Below are 7,199 nucleotides of genomic sequence, written 5' to 3' on the forward strand. Positions count from 1 at the left end.
AAATCACAAAGTCTGCACAAAATACAGTTGATAAAACTGAAAACTCAATGTCTACCGAACCAACACAAAATGATAAACTTAATATTGTAGAAACGCCAGTTGTAGAAAATTTATCAGAAAAATGCAATTCAAATGAAATAGAGCATAAACAAAGCAATCACTATCAAAGTTGTTATGAAAGTAAAAGCAGCTGCGAAGAAATAGAAAACACAATAGAATTAAATCAAATTTATGTGGCGGGATCTATAAGCAGTTACTTCGAAACATGCTGTGAAGAATTGTCTAAAAAGTTGCAAAAACTCGAACTAGGAACAAATAAAAACACAGAAAATTTTGAAAATGCTCACGACAACATGAACTATTCAAAAGTTTCAAAATCTTTAGATACTAACAATTTAGACTTGGTTAATAAAGATCTAGTAAACAATGCCCATAAATCAGAAAACATAGTCAGTGCAAACTTGGTGTTTCCCAACTCAGACGCAAAGGATTTCACGGTAGAAACCTCGCAAGACACAAACAAAATAGAACTGTTTCCAAGCTCGAACAGCAGTGAAGAAACCTTGCACAACATAACGAGTCTGAGAGAAACAGACTCTTATTTCAAATCCACGGAGAGCAGCGAAATGAACAGTGTTCTGGAACAGATCAAAATGAGTTTGAAGAAAGACATAAACGAAATTGACGTCTTCAACGAAAACTTGCACTCGCTAAAAGTTTCCGGGGTTGTGAAAAATAACGGTTTCGCAGGGCTATTTAATAACTTTTTTGACAAAAACAAAAAAGTTGAAATTGAAAATGATAATGCAAACAATATTGATAGTACTGTAAATCACAGTGTGTTAAGTAAATTAAAAATGTCCTTTAATCCACCCAGTAATTTGAACAACATGTTTGATAATATGATCCAATCGAAACTTTTGAACACTCAGCAAGAAACTAATTCAGTAAACAACGAATTTGTAGTCCAGAATGTACAAGTCGTACAAAATGAGCAGCTTGATTTTGAAAACATATATCCCAATGTACTAAATGAACAGTTGGATAACACAAACGATAATAATCCACTTTCAAACTATGCGAGCTTACTATTTGGTGATGCCGATTTGTACGCAAACTTTATGCAGAAAGATAAAAACAACGATCTCAATTACCTCCTTGATACCGAGTTGAATGATGTAAGCATGAAGCCGAATCATTTGAAAAGTGCGTTTATTAATTTAGAAAAAGATCCCGTTCAAATAGACGACTTCCTTCAAAACAATGAGTCTAATCTCCAGTTTACAAAGTTTGAAAATTTTGATGGTGAAAAACCTTCTATTCAAAAGATTTTTGAAAAAATGAAAAGTTCAGAAACTGTTAAGCCGGTGAAAATGTTCACCAGCCCTTTTAGGTTTTCAAATCTTAAACAAAAAGTTATTGATCAACAAAATAAGATTTTAGAAACTGTGGAAACCTTGAAAAAGTATCAAAGCAAGCCCTTTAGGTCTTTATTAACTACAGATTTCAAATCGAATTTGACAAACAAAGAAAAAAGTTTTCCAGAAGTTGTGAAAAGTCCAAACAAAAGTTTTCATGATGAATCAAACAACAGTCTGCCAAAAAAGCAGGGCAATCTTCACTACAAAGACATAAAGTCTGAACTTTGCTTGAAAGCAAACAAATCTAAAAAGCATAGGAAAATGTCAGAAAATTTTATTGAAAAAATGGAAACTTTAAATGAAATTGTTGAAACAAACTTGAACAAGTTTAACCTCAAAGAAATGTCTAAGGAAACTTTCTTCAGTGCAAAAGAAGAAGCCGATGTTTGTGATAAACCAAAAGTTAAAGATTTCGTTGGTTCACAAAACGAGGTATTAGAAAAAAACCAACAAAACACAATCAATTTTGTAGTAGAAAATGAAAAATTAAGTAATTCATACAGTTTAGTACACAGTAAAACAGAAAATAAAGTTTTTGATAAATGCTCAGTTGGAGACAGTGTTTCTAACAACATAGAAATAGAAGATTTTATTTCATCCATAAAAGATTCAAGCCAATCTATAAGTACAGTTAAACCTAAGGTTTTACAAGTTACAACAGAAAGCAAACCTACTAAAACCAAGCAATCTAAAACTTACAAAAAAGAGCGTAAAAACAAAGCGAAAAAGTCTGAAAAAGTAAACAAAACCAAAAGTAAAAGCAGTGTCAACAGTTTAAAGGTTCAAAAAGATCTGAAACGCGCACAATCTAAAAAAGAAGATAAATGCATGTCTGCTATTGACTTTAAAACTGAAAAAGAGTCCATTAAGTCTGAGTGTACACTTAAGTTACAGGAACTACTAGATGAAAATTACTCAAAAATATCTGAAAAAGCTTCTAAACAGGCTGATCAAGAAGATACGTATATTCTCAGGGACAACAAGTTTGTAAGAAAACATGCAAAACCGTCAAAGAAAAACAAAACTGACAAACCAGAAAAGAAACATAAAAGTGTTGCAGATAGCAACCACGTCATAGTGCCTACAAAGTACTTGAAAAAATCTCTGAGAAAGTCCAAGGGAAATTTCAAGGAATTGTGCAAGAGCGTCGTGTCGAAAAACAGCGCTCTGTCGCTGACGAGCCTCGACAGCTTCAAGAGCTCGTACAGCCGGACGGACAAACGCGTCGTCATCATAGACGAGTTCGTCAACCAGAACAAAGAAAAGCCGCAGTATTCCGAGATGGCGCAGCTGGTGTACCAGCTGTCGATAGTGGCCACTTTCATTTTCATGGCCCAGGTTGGCTGCCCGGCCCTGGTGAAGCGTTTCAGTCACGGGAAATAATCTGAGATGAGATTCAAATCATAACCTGAGATGAGATTCAAATAAAGTGGCATTAGATGTCATGTAATGGTCAATAAAAATCAATGTGTAAAAAATGTTTAGTTGTTTTATCGTTATGTAACAATTGTTTTTATATATTTCCCAACTAATTTATAGTATATTAAAGTTTTTTTCAAAAATTTTGTCTAGGTATTAATTAGTTATTTTTTTAAATAGTTTTATTTTAGGCCTTATGTTTTTGTACTTTGTTAAATATCTATAACGATTATAAACATTTTTATTTGCTTAAAATTAAATTAGTTAAACTATGATCTCAATAGAGTTATTTATTATAAAACCGTTTTCAAGGTTTATGTTTGAATCTCTTACAGTGTAACGTTAACTTAAAACTTTGTTGAGTAAATTGTTAAGGAAGAATTGAACAAAAATTAGTGGTATAAATAGTTGTTTTTAAAATCGCCAAATTTTTGTAAACAATTTTGAGAAGCTTTTAAAGACATGATCTCGGAATAACTAAAGTTTCTAGAAAAACATGAGTTAACTCAATACTAAAATATGCTTATAAACTTATGACTATATGTATTTTAGTAACATAGAAATGTTTTAAAATTTTTATAATTGGACAATACTTAGTGATCTCAATGTTAAAATTCTAAACCTAAAAAAATATTTATTACTTAAAAATTTGTCACCCGACTTGCCGTAATTCAAAAAAAAATTTAGTGTTTATAAGCAATTATTGGTATACTACTTTACATAAGACGTGTAGGTTGTTAGAAAAAACGTCTGTAGTTTTAAAATATCTTATTTTTTTAATGGATATATGCTTTAACTACTGTTTTCTTTGCGTAAATACTGTTGAATATTTTCATATACTGTATAAGAAATCGAGAGTTTTTAATACTCATGTTATTAAATGTCTCGTTTGATACAAAATAAATGCTTTATTTATAAGTTAGATAAATCTTTTTAAAGCACTCCTTAACTTATTTCTTAATGATATATTTATATCTGTTGCAAAATGTAATTTGGAAAACAACCTGAACATTTTATTGAAATACTAAACTTTATGAGAGCTTTTGCAAAATAATCAGTTTTATAAGTAAGGTGAAAGAGGTGCTGTAAAACCAATTGTATTGCATAAAGAATTTTTGTTCTGATATAAATCCTGGAAATGTTACTTTACAATAAACATTTCTACTAACACATTAGCTACAACATTTACACGATTATGTTGTTTACGGCGTTATATAAAGATTTTTCAATGTTCTACAGTTTTGTAATAAATTGAGAACCAGTTAAATAAGTAGAGTGTGTACTGCCGTTTTTTGTAAACAAATTCAGTGCCATAAAATTTTTATCTTTGTGTAACATAATAGTGTTGTGGCATTGACTTAAAGCTTGATTTCAAATAAAAGTTAGCTATAATACTTAGTTTAAAGTACTAACTCGAGGTAAATAAATTTTTTTAAATAAAAAGAATTAATGTAATCAGTAAAAAAAGATAATTTATTTTAACTACCTTTACATAGAGAACGAAACATTGTAGATATAGAAATTACAGTAAGTTTATAAGTATAATGTTTTTTATCTAGGAAAAAAAATACTGAAAATGCATGTTTAAGAAAATAAGTTCATTGTTTTTTTTTATAAAAACGTCTTGATAAGATTATTTTAGTAAACACATCAATCTAATTTTTACTTTTGTTGTTGTTTTAAAGATTATAGTCATTTCTATTGCTTTTATTTCAGTTTAAGTGTAAAAGTTGAAATTTAAGATTGATGTTATTTATACACTATGAAATATCATTCTAAATAAGATGTATATAATAGATGTGTTAATATTTAAACTGCCTAGTATGTCTTATAGGCGTGAACAGAACGTAAATTATGTTTACAGTACTAAAAAATCAAACTATAAATTATGACCTTGTAATCTACCAAGTTCCAAATAAATTCTTCAGTTTTAATTTTTGTTTTGATAATGAAAATTTAAAATGTACTAGCTTTACATCAGGGTTTCCCAAAGTGGGTGGTACCGCCCCTGGAGGCGATTTTAGCAAGTCGGGGGCAATAACTAGTAAAGGGGAAGTTGGTTTAAAATTTTGGGCAGTCATAGAATTTTAAAACTTACATTTGATATAATTGAGTTACAGATGAAGAAAAAAAAGATCATAGATGATTTTAATGGTAGTTTTTTGAGAAACCTTGTTGGAGGGGGTCATAGCTTTTATAATTTCTTTATAGGGGGCCATATAAAAAAAAGTTTGAGAAACTCTGCTTTACATGAATATATTTAAGTTGTGTTGAAAGTTACAACTTAATTTAAAAATATTTAATAAAGTTGCTTTTATTGTAATAATAGCGCATATCATATGTAAATAGTAAATTTAGATTAGCTTTTATCTATAACTTTTTAAAAGTGTAAAATTGTAGAACATTCAAAACTTAAACATAATTTTCTACACTTTTAAACTTTTAATATTGATAAGTTTGTGTAAGTTACACTCAGATCTTACTTTTTTAGAAGATAAAGATTTATTTTTAGAGTTCCTTCGAACTTTCTTTCAATTTTAAACGATACTGTTCTACAAAGTTAATTTAGATCTTTTTTATAGTTGTTTAACAGTATACGTCTGTCATCTTTCTTCAATGGCTACACCTCTATGTGTATAAAAAACATTCTGTAGTAGTATAGAAAAGCTATTTATGTGTTAAACGTACATATATACTCTAAAATGTCGAATATAATTCACTTTTATAGGTAACATTTAATGAAAAGTAGATTTGATATTTTAAGAGTAAAATATTTGATTTTTAGAAAGTTTTTTGAATTATTGACAGCCAAAGCTTTTACGGAATTATTGTATTTATAATGAGATTAAATATAAACTTCTTAAATTTGTGCATTCATTTCTGATTAACAACTGTATTTTGTGTTTGATTATAGCTATGAAACCATTTTAAGTTTAACTACTGCATTTATTTTGCTTTAAATAGTTGCAAACTCTTAAAAAACTAGAACATTTTCAGTCTTAACAAAGTCATTTTTACAATCTTCGTGTACGAAGTTAATAGGTATACTCCGTTTCGCTAAATTAATTTTTGGTCCAACTTTTGAATATAAGCAGATCACGTAGACTTATGTCAAATTATTATTATAGTTTATTGAACGACAAAAAACGCTCAAAATATTTGGTCCTAGGACCTGGTGCACGAAGAACGTTTCGGTTATCGAGTCGCACACCACGGATACCTTTTAACGTCTTTTCTAGGATTCTACCTAACTGTTTGTTTATCATAAACATTAAAAAGAAGTTTGTGAAGTTATTATGCTTGTTGTCAGGTTAACATTCTTTTTTTTTTAAACTTTTCACATTAGACTGCTAAAAAAGTTGTGCTCAAAACAGAATGGTAACAACTTAAAATAATAAAATAAATACTTTTAATGTAATAGCTTAACCACCATCTATTAGAAGAACATTACTTATAAAAACTAAGTAAGGGTACGTTAAAGGTTACATATTATCGTTGACTAAGTTTTCTGTGAACAGAAGCACTTTAAAAAAAATTGTCCTGGACAAGATGTTAAAAGGTATTCGTGGTGTACGACTCGATAACTGAAAGGTTTTTTCGTGCACCAGGTCATAAGACCAAATATATTAAGCGCTTTTTGTCGTTCAATAAACTATATTTTAACTATATATTTTACTAAAAAACCCTTTAAAAATAAAACTTGTGTACTTAGAAAGTGAACAAAATCTTTGAATACTCATTGTTGTAAATCTCTGAAGGATTGTGTTTCTATGTTCAATCTTATGCTATTAAAAACTTAAACTCCTAGCAAACAAAACCAGTTTAAGTACAACCTAAATCTATAGAAAGTTTTATTGCTTCTCAAAATGTTTATGTAGATAATTTTATAAGTATCAACATGATTTAAAGTTTATTTCCAGTAAATACAAGATATAGTTGTCAGATTTTAATTAGTAAAAACCTTTACTAGATAAAACAAACAAATATCTAGCATACTAATAGTAGAATTATAGCAATTCATGAAGTATGGAAACTTGTTTTTAAATTATTATTGCTTTAATCTTTCACTTGAAGACTACGTGGGTTATTGTGCTGCAATAAAAATATAAGTGCATTAAACATTTTTCTTCAGCTTTTAAAGAACTTGGTCAGTTTTGAAAACTTGTGCAACAAGTTATTAATTTAGGTACAAAAATATCCGTTTTTTGATTGCCTTAAAAATGACTTTTCCTGGACAAGACGTTGAAAGGTATCCAAGTAGTGTGCGACTCGGCAACCAAAAGTTGCTTCGTGCACCAAATCCTTTGACCAATATTTTGAACACTCTTTTTTCGTTCAACAAACTGTAATAAGAAATAA

This window comes from Thalia democratica, chromosome 3, assembly GCF_965202585.1.
Source record: "Thalia democratica chromosome 3, ktThaDemo2.hap1.1, whole genome shotgun sequence".
NCBI classification, from domain to species: Eukaryota; Metazoa; Chordata; class Thaliacea; order Salpida; family Salpidae; genus Thalia; species Thalia democratica.